This window comes from Stenella coeruleoalba, assembly GCF_951394435.1.
Source record: "Stenella coeruleoalba genome assembly, chromosome: 18".
Taxonomy (NCBI): Eukaryota; Metazoa; Chordata; class Mammalia; order Artiodactyla; family Delphinidae; genus Stenella; species Stenella coeruleoalba.
Window position 1 is genome coordinate 64,949,981 of NC_137164.1, and position 19,747 is coordinate 64,969,727.

The 19,747-nt window shown below is 40.1% G+C and overlaps 1 protein-coding gene across 1 annotated transcript in view; it reads left to right on the forward strand.

The window, feature by feature from the left end:
- Nucleotides 1–19,747, forward strand: part of HS6ST3 (heparan sulfate 6-O-sulfotransferase 3) — a gene marked incomplete at its 3' end in the record, with an annotated part of 651,525 nt that overhangs the window by 592,412 nt on the left and 39,366 nt on the right. The gene's annotated exons all lie outside the window — the stretch shown is intronic.

The following is a 19,747-nucleotide window of genomic DNA, read 5'->3' on the forward strand; positions in this document are numbered from 1 at the left end:
CTGCAGGACATGTGACACACTGTGATTAACACACATGCGTATATGCACACCCTAACACACATGCACCCCACGGTAAGGTTTAAGAAAATGAAGGTCACATGTGTCTCAACCTGTGTGTGATATTGAGAAATTATGACTTTGGGGGGGAAATGCGGGAGGGAATACAAAAACATTAAAAATGTTGCCTGTTTGTGTAACCTGTTACACATCTTGTACACTGCTTCCGTGTTTGTCTGAGAACCTCTTGAATTGCAACCCTGAAATAAAGCTGGGTGTATGCACGTGGTGGCAGATAGGATTTTGACAGAATTTCTGCTTGTGGGAGGTCTGGGTGGTATTTGGTGATAAATAGTGCCTAAAGCCATGTGAAATGGATCAGGATGAAGAAATTAGTCTGGGAATTGAGGAATGCAGGCTGAGGCATGAAGCCAGCCAGTTTCATATATTGCCCAAATCTCAATCAGCCTAGAAATTAATTATTAAGTGGTCAAAAAATTGGACATGCCCTGAATTAAAAGTGAAAAAAAAAAAAAAAAGCATCAACACAACTTTATCGAATGAGATACCCATCACCCTGGCCTGGTTAAGGGCCAGGAATGCCTTGAGTCCTTGGAAGGAGCTAATATGAAAATCAGGTAAATTCCTTGTTCTTCTGCCCCCATTGGAAGCCATAGTATTTTTGCTTTCTTGTTTTAGCTAAGAAGAAAGAGGCCAGGGCCTGGAAAGGAAAACAGCCTGGAGGTCATCCTATACCTTGTTTTCTTTTTTCGCTTCTCATTCAGGCAGGCACAGTAGAGCCTTAGAGACTCACAGTCTTTCTGAGGGCCTGGGAAGAAGAATGCTTTCATTATTTTTCCAATCACTAGCGGGGGCTTCCTCCTCTCTTTGTTTACCTCCCTTATGCTTGGAAGGTAGGTCACACTGGCTCAGCATACAGACACCACTCTTAACTGCCTTAGAGGCAATAGATTAAGGGGAAAGGGGAATGAACACTGTCTATGAAAGAGAGATGCTTAGCGTCACTCCCTCAGCTAGTTGACCACGTAGCAAAGTAATTGCCAACAGTGATTCGGGACCTGCCTTCTGCAAGCAGAACATTTGAGTACATACGCAAGACTTTCTTAGCAAATGATCCCGAATTCTAGCTATGTCAGTTTTGCATTCTTCTCTAGCTTTTCCTTCATTTCTCCTCAGACACAGTTGTTCAAGGGGCTAGAATTTTAACATAAATACTCAAACGCCATTTCTTCTATTCTGACTGAAGCATGTTTAAACTCAGAATAAAATGGATTCTTTCCTGCTACGTAAGCCACAATACAGGTGGGGGAAAAAAGATTTTTAATACGACTTTTTTGGATCCCAGGAACATGCCCTTCATAAAAAAGCAACCTCCACACTCTTCCGTGAACGTACAAGCAACGCCATTGAGCCTATGAGCTATTTATATAAAATCTAAAATGCCAGCAGTCCCGTTATTTAGTCTCTAATATCTGCTTGCTTATACCCACTTCATTCACAGCACAGGAAAATTCTAGACCAATACTTCAGAAACTCTAGTGAGCGAACCCATCACCTGCAGAGCTTGTAAACACAGATCCCTGGGCTCTGCTCCAGAAATGTAATAGGGGGGCCGTGGGAGGGGCCTGAGAATTTTCAGCTCGAACAGTTTCTGAGGTGATGCTGATACTGCTGGCCCATGAGCCACTTGGGGGAGCACTGATCCTGGCCAAAGGGCCCACACTGAGAACCCCTTACTGTTAGCACCTAAGACAACACACGCAAACACACACACAATCTGCTTTTATTTAAGGCAGGGGATTTGGTAGGTTCGTTTCAGGATAGAGTGGTAACACATCTTCTTTACATTTCAACTACCTTCAAGGAAATAGCAGAAAGAGTTAGAAGGCCATTAGGATAGACCGCTGAGCACATCCCTGACTTTAAAACCCCAAACAGAGGAGAAGCCATGAATGCAGACATCCATTCTGTGTTTCCTAGGAACACAGCATTACTGACACATTGCTTTAGCAGGGCCATTTAAAACCTCTAGCCAATTGGTAATTATTAATATTTATTACCACTCCGATGAAACCCCCAGCATATATTTACTTTCTAAAAGTTTGTAATAAAAGCACTTATACTGATAAACAATTAGTCATTTGGGGGACTTTTTCCCTGTTTAATTTGTTTCTCACCCCTATATACCTCCATGTAGATTAGATAGATAGTTTTGAATGAATATATATAGAGAGAGAGAATATATGTATTTTATATATAGTTTTAAATGTATATAATATGTATTATATATATGTGTGTGTATATATATGTGTGTGTGTATATATATATATATATATTCTAGTTTTGCTAGCTGAGTTATGAGGAAGAAATAAATTACTATCCCTATTCTACCCCTTTCTTATTTGGAGCTACACAATTATATCATTAAGTTAATTATACCAGTGATTAAAAGGGATCAAGTTATTTGGGAAGAGTTATTCAGAATGAATTACTCCTTAATGCATGTACACATGGATTGGTTTGATGGAAGAACAGGAAGGATGTAGGTTAGTGCAATATTTCTTGTTGCATTTTGCTGTCAGAGGCTTTCATTTCTGCCCTTGAAAGGCTCAGAAGTCCCGGATAAACCGCATTATACCAGTCCTTATCTTTCTTATGGGTATTAGGGACAGATATTCTCATTAACTCTCAGCTTGTGAATTATGGGCCAGCCATTTACTGTACAGAATAATAAATTATCCAGAACTATGTGTGTGCACAGCTATTGGCTCTAAATATTGGCTTCCTTGCCCAGTGCGGTTCAGTTATTTATAGACACCAGACTGGAGCTCCCGTGGATGAGCTGAATTGAAAGTGGATGCTGGTTGTGATTTTGACCATTTAGCACTTCTCCAATCATTTCTCTTGAGTGTAGCTTTAATGCAGACATGTTCTCATTTTTTAAATGACCAGAAACTTAGGCAAATATAAGTGAGGCCTAACACTTTCATGTTTTATGTACATGCCTGCCTTAAAGAACCAAGTGATTCTTAATTGAATATTATATATCATATGAATAGTGGTTTCGTAAGGCAAAAATTTGTTTGCCGCAATATATAGAAAACCGTGAGGCAGAACAAAGCATACTTGAATTTCTTGGTGGGGATGAAATAGAAGGAGATGTTGAGGAAAAAAGTAGTAGATTTTATGGCACTGTGAGTACTCAATAGATTGGTATTAAATTATGGATTGATTAATTATTGGGTAGTAATTGTGAGAAGTCGATAGAAGAGTTTGAAACAGTACTAACTTTTATCAAGCTTGAATTGGGATCTGAGGTCTCTGGTCATCCTTTAGGGGACTTTTGGGGTGTTCAGGGCACCGTATCAAAAGTAGTCTTGATGAGGTTACACATGTTTCAACAGTTATTGTCTCTGAAAGGAGGGTAGTGCTGTAATAGGTAATTAATCCATTGGCAGGACGACTTTTGCTGGATCAGCAAATTTGATGATATGTCGAAAGCAAGTCATCTTTTGAAATAATTCAGGAAATCTCAATAAGCATTCTAATGATGCAATGGCTCAACTATTCATAGAGCTATAACATAAGCAGATCACAAATGGCTGAGGGGTTACAAGAGGAGAAGCCTAGTCATTCCAGCCCCTAGTCGAAGAGCATACGTACATTTCAGGAAGGTTGCAGTAAACAAATGTTCATTGTTTCCTCTATCAAGGTGCCAAGCCTTCCAAGGTTTTGGCAGCTGTGTCCTGTTACACAGCAGGCGTTCCATTCTCTCCCAGGCAGTTAGAGAAGATCTTGGCATGCCTGCTTTTGATACTCATAATCACATTCTGACAGAAAAAATCCTCAACTGATCAGGCATCAACTTGAAGTAAGACTACCAGGAGATGCTAAATATATATAGTGTTTTGCAAGGAGACCGTCTTCCCCGAGCTTCTAGTTCTGACAAGCATGAGCAATGGATAGTGACAGTGAAATACTAGCTATGAAATATTACAAATCTATATGGTATACTCATGACCGAGTTTACACTCCTTATTCTTTCTTTGTTGTTTCTGTGTTCTGCTTTAGTATTTGGCGAAGTCTGTTTTTTCTTTTTTTATTCCACGGTGTTCCAGCTTTGCTAAGGGATAATGAGGGAAGGTATTTGGGTTCATGCATAGGACAGCGTTTATATGGACAATAGCACACATTTGCGGCCAAGATGTTGGCGCAGCCTATACTGACCAAGGTGGGCGAGACCCAAGGGGGACGTGAAACTCAACAAGGCCGTCAGAATTGGTGCTACTGAGACTACCAGTTGCTGGTTCCCTGCCAATCCCCAGTTTACCTTCCAGAGGTAAAGGTTTACCTTATTTTAATAGAGTTTGTGATATGCCTAATTTCAGTGCATACCAGGAACATGGATGGTAGACTGCAGCACTATTCTATACTCTTAAGCACATCCAGTTAAAGAAAAACAAAAAGAGCAATGTTATGTTGGACAGAGTAAGAAAATGGACGCCAGAACAAAAAAGCCATCTGGTTGTTGGGCCGTGGTCATCAAATACTCATCAAATACTCAGAATATTGTAATATAAATATGTTTATAATAAACATTATATAGGGAGAAATATTAGAGTTAAATATTTCTTGTCCTAAGAGAACAGGTATGAGGAAATAAAACAATATTTATTAAGCATCGTCACTGAGTCAGGCATAGCATCAGGGGCACCAAGTTATACAGGTCAAGTTATGTAGGTATATCAATGTTTATAAGTGGGTGCAGAATGAACATTCAATAAGAAGAGCATCCCTTCCAAGTTACTGTAATGTTGGTTAAAGCATGGTCCTTCCCCCTCATATAGACTATAGTCTTGAATGTCATCTTTGGAATTTGTCCTATAGGAATGGAAGAAGTTTGGAATCTGTCCTATGAGAATTCCTCATAGATTCCCTCTATTGGAATTTGTTCTATGGGAATGGGATGTTCATGGAACTTTCTGAGGTAGCCAACAACTACCTCAGAGCTGCATGTTGGAAAGATCATTATGACTATAGTGTTAAAAATGCATCTGAGTTTGGAGGTCATTTGGGGGGAAAACAGTGGATTGAGGGTTTGGACACTTTGAGTATGGAGGCGCTAACAGAACATCCCTGTGTGGATGGATGTGATAGTTGTTGAAAATACAGGATGCAAAAAGAGAGTAGATGAAAATACAAAGTTGTGGAGTGGGCCACACACCGTGCAAGAGTAAACATGGGGTCAGATCAGTGAACACAGGTGAGATAACTCATGACTCTTTGACTTTTGGACTTGCCCCAAGATCAAGCAGGTATATTTGCTTTATTAAAACTTCTGATCTTACTTACACTGCTTCTTGCAGGGGAATTTGAATCCTTCTTGTCTGGCTCACCAAGAATGTGATTCAAGTTGAGGGTCTGGAAAGAAGCCAAGATGAATCATAAATTGCAGAGCTCAGCGACCTTTTGTTCAATCCCAGAGTGGAAATGCAGTTATTGGAATGTATTGCTGAATAACATGATTAATTTTAAAAGTCTGTGCTTGATTCGATCAGTGTGAGTAGAACAGGACACTAGGGCAGGGAACTAGGACCAGGAGATCGAAAAGCAGAGCAGGTAGAAGGCAAGCATGGGGGAGATTGGTCTCAGCGGCAGGCATGGAACTCAATCCCTAAGGCGGGACTCAGATCTGGAACGGTGAAAGTTAGAACTGGGGAGAATGGAATACCGCAAGAAAACAGAAGTAGGCATCGAGAACTAAGAAGCTGGCAAGAGCAGGTGGATAGTTGGGAGTAAGGATCCCTGCAGAGAGACTGACAGCATCTATAGAAAGCAAGAGGATAGACCCTTGATACTATGCCAAGTATTTGCTTCAGCTCAAGTTAGGAGTGATTGTCCTGCGTTAGTAAGAACCAGCAGCCTTCAGTGAACAGCCAAGTCTTATAGAAAGAGATAAACAGGATGCAAAGAGCTAGACAAGGCAGTTCTTGACACATTCATTCCAGAGAAGAACTCTATTTCCTGGAGAAAGGGAGAGATAATCTTCCTTAATTCCTTCCCTCTCTCTTTCCTCAGTCTAGAGCTCCTCAAACTTTGTGTTGAAGGCACTTTCGGAATTGAGTGAATGCTACAGACTCACTCAGCAGAGACTTGCTAGGACTCACGGACCCTCAGATGTTTTCCTATAATTATAAGATTCATAGACTGCTCTCGCCCTCTGCTAAGAATGCTAGTCCAGGATGAGAAGTCAGCTCCCCTGCAGCGCATCCTTCTGGAGCAAAGTTAAAGGCTCTGCCTACCCCTTATATGTGGGGGGCAGGCAGAAGACAGAGTAGAGCTGAGCTATGTCCTTACCTCTTGGTTATTCCTTGTTGCACACTTTAAGTATGAATGAGCTGATCCTGGTGGAGAGATAGTCTTCCTAGGAGTAGGGGGAAGGAAGAGATATTAATCATAGCACAATAAAATAGTAGCAGTGGCAACAGCTACCACCAAGCAAGGCAGGCCTATTAATGGCAGCCACTATATGGTCCACTTTACCTTGCCACGTATACATTATTACACCTGATTGACTGATGAGGAAACTGAGGCTAGAAGGAGTTAGCTTTGACTTATCCAGAGGCAGATAACTATATCTTTCTGACTCTGAGGAATTCTTCCTTCCATATCTCCGATTCCTCCATCTTGCTTGTGGAGACCCTCCCTTCTGCCCTTCTCAGAGCAAACATTAATCTTAACATGTTGGAGTTTTCCTATTCGATGTCAGCTGCCAGGCTAAATAAGGGCCTCCACTAGCATGTAAATGCCTCTGTGAAGATTAGTAAAAGGCCCTCCTTCTTCCAAGTGGAGGCAGCCCAATGCCAGGGCACACGACTCAACAAGCAGAGCATGGGCTGAATTTCAGTCCGCTCGCCCCTTGGCTAGATGCTCTTGTGCAGTGAACAACCTGCCCAACTCTACACAGCAGCCTGGAGCCAAGTCTTTTTAAAATACTATCAGAGGTGAAGAGCCAAGGACAAAGCTTTGTTCTCAGGAAAAGCTGTAGTGTATTCATGACAGTTGCTCAGTGATCTTGAAATTCAGTAGCTGTATCTTCTTAAATAAATTGCTCTGGAAGTTTACTCTTTTGAAAAAGCATGTACTGTAAAAATTGAAAGATAAAACTCTCAACAGGAAACCAGGGCAGATCATAACTCTGCTGCAGTTCAACAAATGAAAATATATCAATAATGAGATGAAGCCCACTTCAGAACAACTTCTGTTGTCTTTGGGCCTCAAAAATCATCTCTTTTCCATTATTATGGAAAACATGAACCCTTTTTTCACTTCTTGTGAATGCAAATCTTGTTTGCAAGAGATGATCGTGTTTAGCTAAAATTGCTTCCACTTAGCTATTATAGTGGAATGACAAATATGTTACTGCTGGTGTTCATTGGCCTTACTGTTCGTTAGTTGTCAAACCTTGAAGGAAAAATCACGGACTGAAACCCTGAAAAAGTAATCTTATTTTCATAAATACATTCCCAAATAATTATCTCATGTCCAATAGCCACTTAGCCTTCATATAGATTTTTCCTGTGAAACAGGAATGGTTGTGGGTAACTTAGAAATCTATTAAGAAAATGCATAGAAATATTTTGTGATATATTAGCATCCGTATTGATTACGAAATTTCAAGCTTGTCTCAGCTACTCTTTCTTTTTTTCCCAGAGTCTGATGCTTCTCTTCAGAGAATATAATCAATTTACCCATCTAGCTCTGATGCTGCCCCCAGTTTCCACGGGTTATATATGTTAATGGTCAAGCAAAGAAGGCCATTGATTTATTTAGGAAACTGAAGACAGTAAAATTATCCCAGAGTTAAGGATTGCCAGTTTTCTCCAGAGTCTCCAGAATGGTTGCCATGAACATGTCACATCATTGCCAGATAGAATGAATTTTCTTTGTTCCTATTCAGCTTTCGTGTCTTTCCTTGCACATGGATGTGTGGCAGTGAATCGCTAAGTGGCCATAAGCCAGCTCTAAAATGGTGAACATACAAAGGGAATTTTAGAATTTGAGAGGCTTCTTTAAACAGGCTTATCTGATGTTCATTTAAAATCAGTCATTTTTAAGTAGAGGAGAAGCCCTCCAAATAACTCCAGCTGGAATTTCTGTTCCCTGTTAGGAAGGGAGAGAATAAATGGCCAGGTACTGTGTATGGCAGGAAAGATGAACTCTGAGAGGCCAGGAATTCTGGTCTGTAAGAATAGGCAGAGGCCCCAGACCTGAAATGATTCATAAGTTGAGTAAGTTATTTCAGACCATGTGATCAAATGAAACGGAGCATATTATTTATTGAAGGAACCAAGAGTCTCAGGAATGAAGAGTCTTAGGTGGATACGTGGATATGACCCCCAGAATATAAAAACAGAATATATGGCGCTGAATGAGCCTGTACGCTTAGCGCAGGAAGGCTTTGTGTCGGGACCATTCCTTGGGCATCAACAGCCTTAGCTGGTCTTTGTACTCCCGAACTTGGCTATTTGCCCCCATACTGGGTCATGACTCTGTTTTCTTTACTTCTTGTCCCATTAGGGCGTTGATAGCCTACCAGCTAAACATCAAGAAGGCTGCCTGAAGTTTTCATTTTTTATCCAATTTTAGCGTGCCGCAGGCTGTAGCAATCTCTGTTATTTTCCACCTGTCTCCCTTTCTGTCTCTGAGTTTGAAATCCAAAATAGTTTTTTTTTTCTATTAAGAAATTGTAAATTCCACCACCGCCACCCACAACTATGAGGTATTAGAAAAATAAAGGTATTTCTTCTCTCTTGTGAAAAGAAAAAAAAAGTCTTCCAGAGGCTTAGGCGTCAGTACCTTGATTTATGGACAGGATGGAACCAATGAAGTTTTGTCGGGCAATTTGAGCCAGTATAAACCAATTCCTTTTACTGGGAGATGAGCAATGCAGTTCTCAGCAGTAGGAGCTCTTGAATAGCAACATGAGATGTGATTAGGAGGAACCTGGCAGCAATGTGTGTAAGAACTTTGCATCACGGGATCACATCAAAGCTGTTATTGATTGGGTCGAGAAGAGGGTGCCTTAAAACCATCATATGTGGTACATCATTGATCTTCAGAAACTCCCACCACGCTGCTTCTCAGCACTTACCAAGGATCTTAATGACAACACCCCGAAGAAAGACTCAGTGGAAAGAGCGAGCGGAGGAGAACCAGACCCTGAAGGCCTCTCTTCATCTTGATATTTTCAAGTTCTTCTGGCTGTAGGCTTTTGATTCATCACTATTGGGAGATTGGAGACTGAGGCTGAAATTCACTTCCTGCTGAGAAGAGAGGAGATCTGATACGAATAAATAAGTTGCATGTTTATTTGTATCAAAATCTGCTTTATCTCCTCATGAGGATCTGGGGAAAGATTAAAGGTGGGAATGAAAACCCTTACGGAAATTAATATGACCTGCGTAACCGACCAGTCTGGTGAAAGCCAGTGTTTCAAAAGTGGAGTCAGCAGATGCAGCAAAGGGCAGAAAAGGGAAGGAGTTGCAATCTGCTTTTCAGGAAATGAGCTTGTAGGATTTGTAACTTATAAATGTTTATCTATTTATTTTTGTCAAGGGAGAGGCAGAGAGCTGGATAAAATGTCCTATGCTGAAATCTAACATGTGGCACACACATCGTCTTGTAGGACAGTGTTCGGGTAAGGGTCATAATGCTATTCCTGCTTGTGGACAGATAAAATGACTTGGCTTTGTTTAAAAAGCAGTAGAGAATGGATTCCTATTTCAAACGAAGATTAGCTTAAGAAGCATTGTACAAAATGCATTTTACAGATGTTACATATCATCCTCAAGGAATTATAAATTGGGTGCCTCACAGAGAACATGCAAACTAGGACTTATCAGCTGACTGTATTAGTCTTGATTTTCTAATTTTATTGTACCTTCTATCAGGGTCATCCTCAAGGAAGTGATGGCAATAATGTTTCGTGCAATGAAACCGTGAAGTTTGCCTAATAAAAAGATGACAAGGATTGAACACTTCTGACACAGAAGGCAGTGCTTGGGAAAACTCTTTTGTATATTAATGTTTTGACTGTAAAGAGAACCCAGCAATCTGTTGGTCACCAAGACAGTGAGCCAGAGAGAAGGATGCTCACTTATACTAGTGAGAAAGGGTAGTTTTTGTTGTTTTTAATTATATATTAGTCTCTTAAATCAAACAGAAACCAGAAAGTGGAGCTACAAACCAAAGTTATATATATTAGAAAGGGTCTTTTTGTTGTTTTTAATTATATATTAGTCTCTTAAATCAAACAGAAACCAGAAAGTGGAGCTACAAACCAAAGTTACAATCGTACTAGCTTTTCTAATCGCCCATCTGTCTACTTTTACCAGAGATCTTTATTTCTTCATGAGGCTTTGAGTTACTGTGCAGGGTCCCTCACCCCAGCCTGAAGGACTCCCCGCTGCAGGCAGTTCTGGTGGTTAAGAACTCTCTCAACTCTCTAACTGGGAATGTCTTAATTTCTCCCTCATTTTTGAAGGACAGTTTTGCTAAATACAGGATTCTTGGTTAACAGCTTCTTTCCTTCAACACTTCAAGTAGATCGACCCATGCCATCTGGCCTCTGAGGCTCCTGATAGGGTATGTCTTTGATGAACATGGGCTTGATTAGAATCACAGAATTTAGGACAATAATGGGTCTCAAAAATCATCTAATTTGTAGCAGATGAAGAAACACCTCGGAACGGTGATGGTCACATTTAAGTGTGCTACGAAGCTGAATCATGTGAAATTGGCTCACCCTAATTTAATCAGTTGTGATCTACCAAATAGCCATTTCGTATGGTTCAACCACACAGAATCAAAGCTGCCTGTCACCCCGCCCACTCTCGCAAGTGGGCAGTGACAGCAGAAACCAGAGGCTTTGGCTGTGCTTGTGCTGGAGGTCAGACAGAAAAGCAAAAGATGGAGCGGCAGAAAGAAGACAGAACTGAGAGGTTCACACAAACAAAAGCAATAAAAGGACACACACACACACACACACACGATGGAAGAAGAGAAACTCAAATTTTATTGAGCACCCAGTATAACCCGCACAATTCTAGACGCCAATATATGTAATTCTCGCAAAAATTTTGCTTGTTGTGTGATGATCGCCACTTACCATATGTGGAGACTGAGATGCAAAGTTAAAAGAACTTTCCAAAGGTCACACTGATAATATAAAGAAGACCATGGCCACTCCCTTGCTTAAAAAAAAACAAAAACACAACAAAACCCAGTGGCTTCCCATTGCTCTTCACATCAACCAGACCTCATGCCGTGGCTTACGAGCCTCTGTGATGTGGCTACCTCATCTCTTTCTTTTCCCCTCACAACACTCCAGCCCCATCAGCATCTTTGTTGTTCCCAGAATGCACCAGCCCTTTCCTACCTCTGCTCCCTTAGCCTTGCTCTTCCCTGCAGCAGCAGTGCCTCTTCTCCTAGCCCTTTCCGTGGGCAGTTCATTGTCATCCTTCAGACCTCAAATGTCCCCTCGGCCCCTCCTTCATTCTGCTGCAGCTCATCGCCCTGTTTATTTTCTGGGTAGCACTCACCACAGTCTATAATCATCTTGAATTACCTATTCTAGTGTTTTTCTGCTTACTGTTTGTTTCCCCCACAAGACTGTAAGTTCCTTGATATCTAAACCTCTGTTTTATTTATCCTTCAATTCCAAGAACGCAACACATACCTGGCATACAGTAGGTGCTCAGTATATATATGGATAAAGTTTGGGGGCAAGAATTTAAAGTCAGATTTGCCCCTAAAGCACGTGTTTCTTCCATTAGACTGAAAGGATCTCCAGTTGGTGGATACGTAGATAAATAGAGAGTTACACACAGAGGCAAAACACACAATAAAACACACACACACTTGCATGAAAACGTTACAAACAGGAACATTTGACATATGATCAAAAGAGACTTCTAATTTTTTTATTTTTTAAATTTACATATAGTAAAATTAACTTTTTTTAGATGTGCAATTCTGTGAGTTTTAGCACATGTGTAGATTCTTGAAACAATCTCTACAGCTAGGGCACAGAATGAAAATATCCTCATGGCGCTCTTTCTCAGTTAAATCCTCCCCTGCTTCAACCACTGATAACTACTCATCTGTTCTCCATCACTAGAGTTTTGTCTTTTCAGAATGTCATAAATGGAATCATACAATGTGTAACCTTTTAAGATGGGCGTTTATTCACCTAGCATAACTCCATGGAGAGCCACCCAATTTGTTGTATGTATTGATTGTTTGTTCTGTGTTGTTAATGAGCAATATTCCATTGTATGACAGTAACACAGTTTATCTCTTCACCTGTTGATGACATTTGGGTTGTTTCCAATTTTTTGACAATTATAGATTGAGCAGCTATAAACATGGTGCGCAGTCTTCTTTGTGGAGATAAGTTTTTTATTTCTCTGGCATAAATACCCAGCAATAGGATGGCTGGGTCAGGTCATTCTTGCCACAAGAGTGGAAAATGCATGTTTAGCTTAAGAAACTGCTAAAGTGTTTCCCAGAGTGGCTGTACCAGTTTTCATTCTCACCATCAGTGCATGAGAATTACAGTGCTTCCTCATTCTTAAAGCTCTTGGCTTTATCATTTATGTATCAATGTATGTACATACATATTTATTTATACTAATTTATTTTAGCCATTCTACCAGGTGTGTAGTGGTATCTCATTTGGCTTTAATTTGCATTTCCTCAATGGGTAATAATGTTGGGAATCTTTTCATATGCTTATTTTCGTCTGTATATCTTCTTCACAGAAATGCCTGTTCAAATATTTTTGCCCATTTTAAAAATGGAGTTCTGTGTCTTATGATTGCATTGTAAGAGTTCTTTATATATTTTGTAATCAAGTTCTTTTTATGGCATGTCATTTGCAAATATTTTCTCCCAGATTGTAGCTTGTCCATTCTTTCTCTTGGCAGTGTTGTTTGCGCTGTCAAAATTTTTCAGTTTTGATGTTTTCCAATTTTCTCTTATGGATCATGCTTTCGGTATTTTATCTGAGAACTCTTTACCTAACCCAACGTCAGAAAGGCTTTCACCTATGTTTTCTCCTATAAATTTCTAGCTTTACATTTATGTTTAGGTTGATGATCCAGTTTTAATTTTTGTATAAGGAGTCAGGTTGAGGTCAAGTTTCTTTTTTTGCCTATAGGTATCCAATTGCTCCAGCACCATTTGTTGAAAACACTTTTCTTCCTCCTTGGAACCGCTTTTGTAGCTTTGTCAAAATTCAGTTTAGTATACTTGTATGGGTCTATTTCTGGGCTCTTTTCTGTTCCGTTGATCTATATGTCTATCCCTTTGCCAAAATTACACGGTTTTGATTAATATAGCTTTATAATGTCTTAAATAGTGTGATCCCTCCAACATTAATCTTCTTTTTCCAAATTGTTTTGGTTATACTATTTTGCCTTTCCATTTAAATTTTAGAATCAGCCTGCTTATATCTGTAAGACGTCCTCCTGGGATTTTGATTGGAATTGCATTAAATGCATAGATCAATTTGAGGAGAATTTGTATCTTAACTATATTGAGTCATCTAATCTGTGAACATGGTATGTCAGGTCAATTATTAGTTCTTTGATTTCTTTCATCAGCCTTTTGTAGTTTTCACATATAGTTTTGCTGCTCTTTTTGGAGTGTTCTTTAAATGTCACTTAGATCCATTGGTTGATGATGTTGTTCAGTTCTATTCAAATGAGTTAGGGCTTCCCTGGTGGCGCAGTGGTTGAGAGTCCGCCTGCCGATGCAGGGGACAGGGGTTCGTGCCCCGGTCCGCGAAGATCCCACATGCTGCGGAGCGGCTGCGCCCGTGAGCCATGGCCACTGAGCCTGCGCGTCCGGAGCCTGTGCTCCACAGCGGGTGGGGCCACAACAGTAAGGGGCCCGCGTACCGCAAAAAAAAAAAAAAAAAAAAAAAAAAGAGTTTAATTGTGGATTGTCCATTTTTCCTTTCAGCTCTATCAGTTTTTTTGCTTCATGATTTTTGAAGTTCTACTGTTGGGTGCATACACCCTGAAGATTGTTATATATTTTTGATGAATTGACCCACATATCATTCTGTAATTCCTTCTTTATCCCTGGTAATATTTAAAGTAGGTCGTTTTAGACAGCATATAATTCAGTCTTTTGTTTTTGGCCATTCTGATAATCTTTCACTTTTAATTGCTGCATGAACTGTTTACATTTGATGTAATTATTGATATGCTCAGATTTAGGTCTGCCGTTTTTATTATTTGCTTTGGTTCATTTGTTCCCTTGGTTTCACATTCTTCTCTTTCCCCATAGTCTTGCCTTATTCTAGATTGTTTGAATTTTTTATTATTCCATTTTAGTTTATCTATTGAATTTTTTAATATTTCTATTTGCATTAATGTTTAGTGCTTGGCTAGAGATTATAACGTACATACTTCCCTTTTTGTAGTCTAGTTATAATTAATGTTTTATCACTTCTAGTGGAATGTGGAAACTTTACCTAAAGGAGTCCTTTAGTCCTTCTCCCTTTATGTTATCATCATTATTCATTGCATTGTAGTCATAATCTCTATACCTTGAAGCCCCAGTCAGACAATATTATAATTTTTGCCTTCAACCATCATTCATATTTAAAGACTAATATGAGAAAAAATAGTCTACCATATCAACCAAATATCTACCATTTCTGTTTTTCTTCATTCCTGAAGTTCCACGTTTCCCACCGATATCATTTCTCTTTCTTTTGAAGAACTTTTGTCTTTTAGAGCAGGTCTGCTGCTGCTGATGGAGTCTCTTAGTTTTCCTTCTGAGAATGTCTTCATTTCCCCTTTATTCCTCAAGCATAATTTTGCTGGATATAGAATTCTAAGTTGACGGTTCTTTTCTTTCAATATTAAATAAACAATGCACTGCCCCCTGGCCTCCTTGGTTTCTGATGAGAAACTCATAGCCATTTGAATCATTCTTCCTCTGTATATAGTACAACACTTTCCCCTGGTTGCTTTGCCTTTAGTTTCCAGCAGTTTGATTATGATGTGTCTGGGTATGGACTTCTTTGAGTTTATGTTGTTTGGGATTTATGAGCTTCTTAAATCTGTAAGTTTATTTTCTACCAAATTTAGGATGTGTCAGAATCTCTTGAGGACATCATAAAACACACATTCCTGGGTCCCAGGCATTGAGGTTTGTATAATATGGCTCGATAGCTGTCTCCACAGGTGGTTCTGGTGCCCCACCTTGATTCAGAGTGACTTTGGCTATCTCATGAATTAATTCCCTCACAAAATTCTGATAAATGATTATCTAACTTTCCCTTGAATGTACCATTTCCTCCCCTTAAACACATTTCTGTAATATTACAAAAGTACATATACATTTTGATTACCTGAATTGTTATTCAGGTAACAATATCATAATTGTTATTATGAAAGAGTGTTTTTAAAGGTCTTTTCCTCCCTGCTATTCCCACTGATATTAGATGCAGTTCTGAAGAAGCTTCTTCATTTAGCTCCTGGTAACTGTTTCTAGTACCAGGTCCTCAAGTTTTGCAATGTGAAATAGATTCTTTTTACATTGGAAGATGACTTCCTCAGGCAGCAGTCCATTTCTTCAAGTTATTGAACCTTGTTGAACCTCAATTTCATGAGGAAGCTTCTCCTTGCTGTGCTGATTTTCACCATCCTCTAACTTCTGACCTTTGGTGTTTTGGCATCTTGCATGCTAACATTCCATTCTTTGTTATCAATAATAAACATTTAACAAGCACCTGGTAGGTACGGAGTGAATCATGACAAGTATATGTTATGTACTCACCATCTGCCAGAGCAGATATTATTTATTGATTATCCCTTGTCTTCTTGAGCCCAGATGCAGCTTCAGAATCCTTCTCAACACAGGGGGTCCAGGCAGCCATAGCAAGCCATCAGACTTGATGCATGCAGTGAAATTTAGTTGCCATAACTATGCCAGGCTAGAAAAAGCAATAATGTGTGTAATCTGGGAAGGTAACAAGATAACTTTTAAATTAAGGATGAATTCCCATAAGTTTTTGTTAAGGGCTTGCCTGTCTACTTCTCATCAACAAAATAGTTTTATAGACAAAATAATATGGTTATTATTTCTTTATGTATATATTTTTATACATAAATAGTATACACATATATACTTCACCATGTATATGGTAACATATATATTGCATTTATATATGTACATGTATATGTATACAGATATTTTATATACATATATACATGTGAATATATATTAGTATTATTATATATTACATAATATATTATACTATATATTATATACACCTTACCCTGAGTCTCAAGTGAAAAATGGATTGCCATTCCACTACAAGTTCAAGGAAGTGGAAGAATGCAAAATTATCTTTTGTGGATAAGAAGCTTAGATACTCTGTTTTCAAAGCACTTAACTATCTCTCTGAAAAGAGTTTGCCCAGAGTTTCACAGCAAGATTCAAACTAATGTTCACTGATAGATTTACACACATGAGCTATGGAATGGAAATACACTTTGATCCTGAATCTGTAACACAAACCATGGCTCAGATGACTCCCTGAGAACTCACAGCCCTGGCCCATTTTGACATTCCGAGAGAAACTAAATTTTGAGTTGGCCACTTGTGTTTCCCTTTGGTGTTCCATGGAACATTTCCTACACCTGTCACCATCATCTTCATATTTTGTGTAGCTGTCCTGTGAAATTGTTGCTCTCTCCAGCCCCCTGGCTACCAATTTCGATGACAGTCTCTAACATAGTCCCTTACTTGGCTTCAGGCATTAACTTAGAGGCCAGGATGTTGCCTGGGTCCCTATGAGCAGAGACTGCCAGTTGAGAGGAAATTTTATAACCTGTGTTGTGGCCTGAACAGAGAGACCTCTGGTCCAAGTTCAATTTCCAGAAAGAAAGGGGACTATTTACCTTGGGCATAAAATATTCCAGGTGCAGAAAGGCAGTTCTTCCTATTCGAGCTGGCACGGCTTTGTTTATCTGGAGAGATTTTACTCTGTGGCAGCTTGGCAACTTGAAAATTTTGATTCTCCATTATCATGCATCTTGTAATGAGACATTTGCTGGTGACATATGTTTATTAATCTTAGTTAAAAGACACCTGCCTAGGGCTTCCCTGGTGACGCAGTGGTTGAGAGTCCGCCTGCCGATGCAGGGGACACGGGTTCGTGCCCCGGTCCGGGAAGATCCCACATGCCGCGGAGCGGCTGGGCCCGTGAGCCATGGCCGCTGAGCCTGCGCGTCCGGAGCCTGTGCTCCGCAACGGGAGAGGCCACAACAGTGAGAGGCCCGCGTATCACAAAAAAAAAAAAAAAAAAAGACACCTGGCTAGATGGTTTATGGCTGGAAAACACTTGCAGTCATCAATCCTTCTCTGATCATCAAGTATTCCTTCCCTCCTGGCACGACACCAGTTTATTGCGATGGCCAAGCGTCGCTTCTCTTCCGTCACGTGTGGTCCATGCCTTCTACATGAGAGGGATGGAGGGAAATAAAGCACATTGCTTAGTCCTGAGAAGTAAGTGAGTTTGTGCCTCGCCTGACCTTTAGCTGAAATGATTCATTTTACATTATTCTTTACCTTACAGTCTGAAAGTCGTGGTAATGAGGTGCCCTCTCTGTACCCACTCTCCGACAGGCTGTACTGAGAAGTACAGCTGCGCACAGCAGGGTTCTAATCACCACTTCCCGATGGATGGTGAGGACTGACAGGGCGTACAGTGGGGGCTGGTTTCTGATTGGGGAGGCTCTCCTCATCATTCCAGCATCTGTTATCATTGCTTCCCTGGAAACTCCTGAGTAGTTGTTGCTTCCCACAGAAGCTAGGCTTCCATAAACAGAACCATTATTCTAGGGTGAAATTAGCCAAGGTACGAAATTGCTCCATGTGATGGTGAGCAAACATGGTAGTTGGGAGACAGACAATAAGCAGCAATCACCTGTGAAATACAAAACAGCCCAGACGTTAGCGAAGGAGAGTTGGTGAGCTGTGAGCCTGCGGGCGGTAACATGGTATTTCCCTGCATCCCATTATGTCAAAGGGGAATTCACTGGATTTTTACCTCATGCATCTTCCGGCATGTGGGCATGAGAATTACAGTGTGTGCCTTGATAATTTAAACAACCATCATTAGACAATGCACATTTGATGACTAAATCTCTCGGACCGCAGAATCACAACCACACTCTGTCATCTTGGGAATTTACAGTCTGCTCCAAGCAAAAATATATATAAATCTGCAGCAAAATATATATAAATCTGCAAGCAAAAATATATATAAATCTGCAGTAAATTCTCAGAAGGCCAGAGTGCTAGGAATTTATTTCCACGACAGTGCTCTGGGACTTCTATGCTAACCCTGGAAAGGGAATAAGGATATTATTATGGTTCTAAGAATTACCTCCCACCTAAAATATTGTTTAAAGATAATAACGTATTTTAGTTTTTCATCATCACCCAAATATCTTCTTATTGATCGGTTACAGTGACGTGCTAAGAAAGAATGGAATTCTGGAGGAAGACTTAGGTGCGCGTTTAGCGGACTGCTTTTGTTTCTACTGATTTTGCAATGATGACATCTTCCACTCAGACAAATGGCAGTGATTTTCTTCTGAGGAGACCAGATGCTTCAGTGTCATCCTTTATGTGTCAATTTGCTTCTTTCCATCCCTGATGACAGATTAAACAGTAACACTTTTGACACTCCCTTTCAATGCGAAAATGTATAGCCCTGAACTTATATAATTTGGTAAATGAGTTATTTGTACTTCGTGCAAAGTTCTCTGATAAATACTCCATGCAGATTACAGATCCAGGAAATTGTGTAATAAAAGGTTGAATTTGATGCCAGAAATTTACAGTCTATAAAATATAGACGGGGCTTCCCTGGTGGCGCAGTGGTTGAGAGTCCGCCTGCCGATGCAGGGGACACGGGTTCGTGTCCCGGTCCGGGAAGATCCCACGTGCCACGGAGTGGCTGGGCTCATGAGCCATGGCCGCTGAGCCTGCGCGTCCGGAGCCTGTGCTCCGCAACGGGAGAGGCCACAACAGTGAGAGGCCCGCGTACCGCAAAAACAACACAACAACAAAAAAACATAGACGTATTTTAACAATCGGATCTTTCCAACATGTAGATTTCCTGAATATTTATGGCCAAGTTTCCCAAAAAAATGTATTTAAGATATCACTACATAACTTCAGTGCTCTGAAAACAAAAATGAATCTTCTATTTGACAAATTACTTTGCCTGTGAAGAAGATATTTGACCAAGTGTGTATTTTTTTCTCACTTATTTTAGGGGTTTATTAAGTGGACATCTATTTTTGAATTCTGGTGTTGATTTCTGATAAGAACTTGAAAGGTGAAGAAAGGAAACAGGCTACATTGTGGCAGATTTTGGTCACTGTACCATCCTCTGAAAAAAATAAATGAGAATGAAGAGCGTTGTTTCAGCCCACAATTCTTGATTTGATGTATAAGGTCATCAGATGAAACATGAAGTAGAGATGGGCTTTCTAACCAGCTGTGTATGTTGGTTCCAGCTGACTGACAGTACAAAGAAAATGTGTCAGTCATGAATATTAAGTTTCTTTCTGGCATTTCTCTTTCAGATGGAAGCAACATGCACATTGTAGCAATGCTTCTTCCAGCTGAT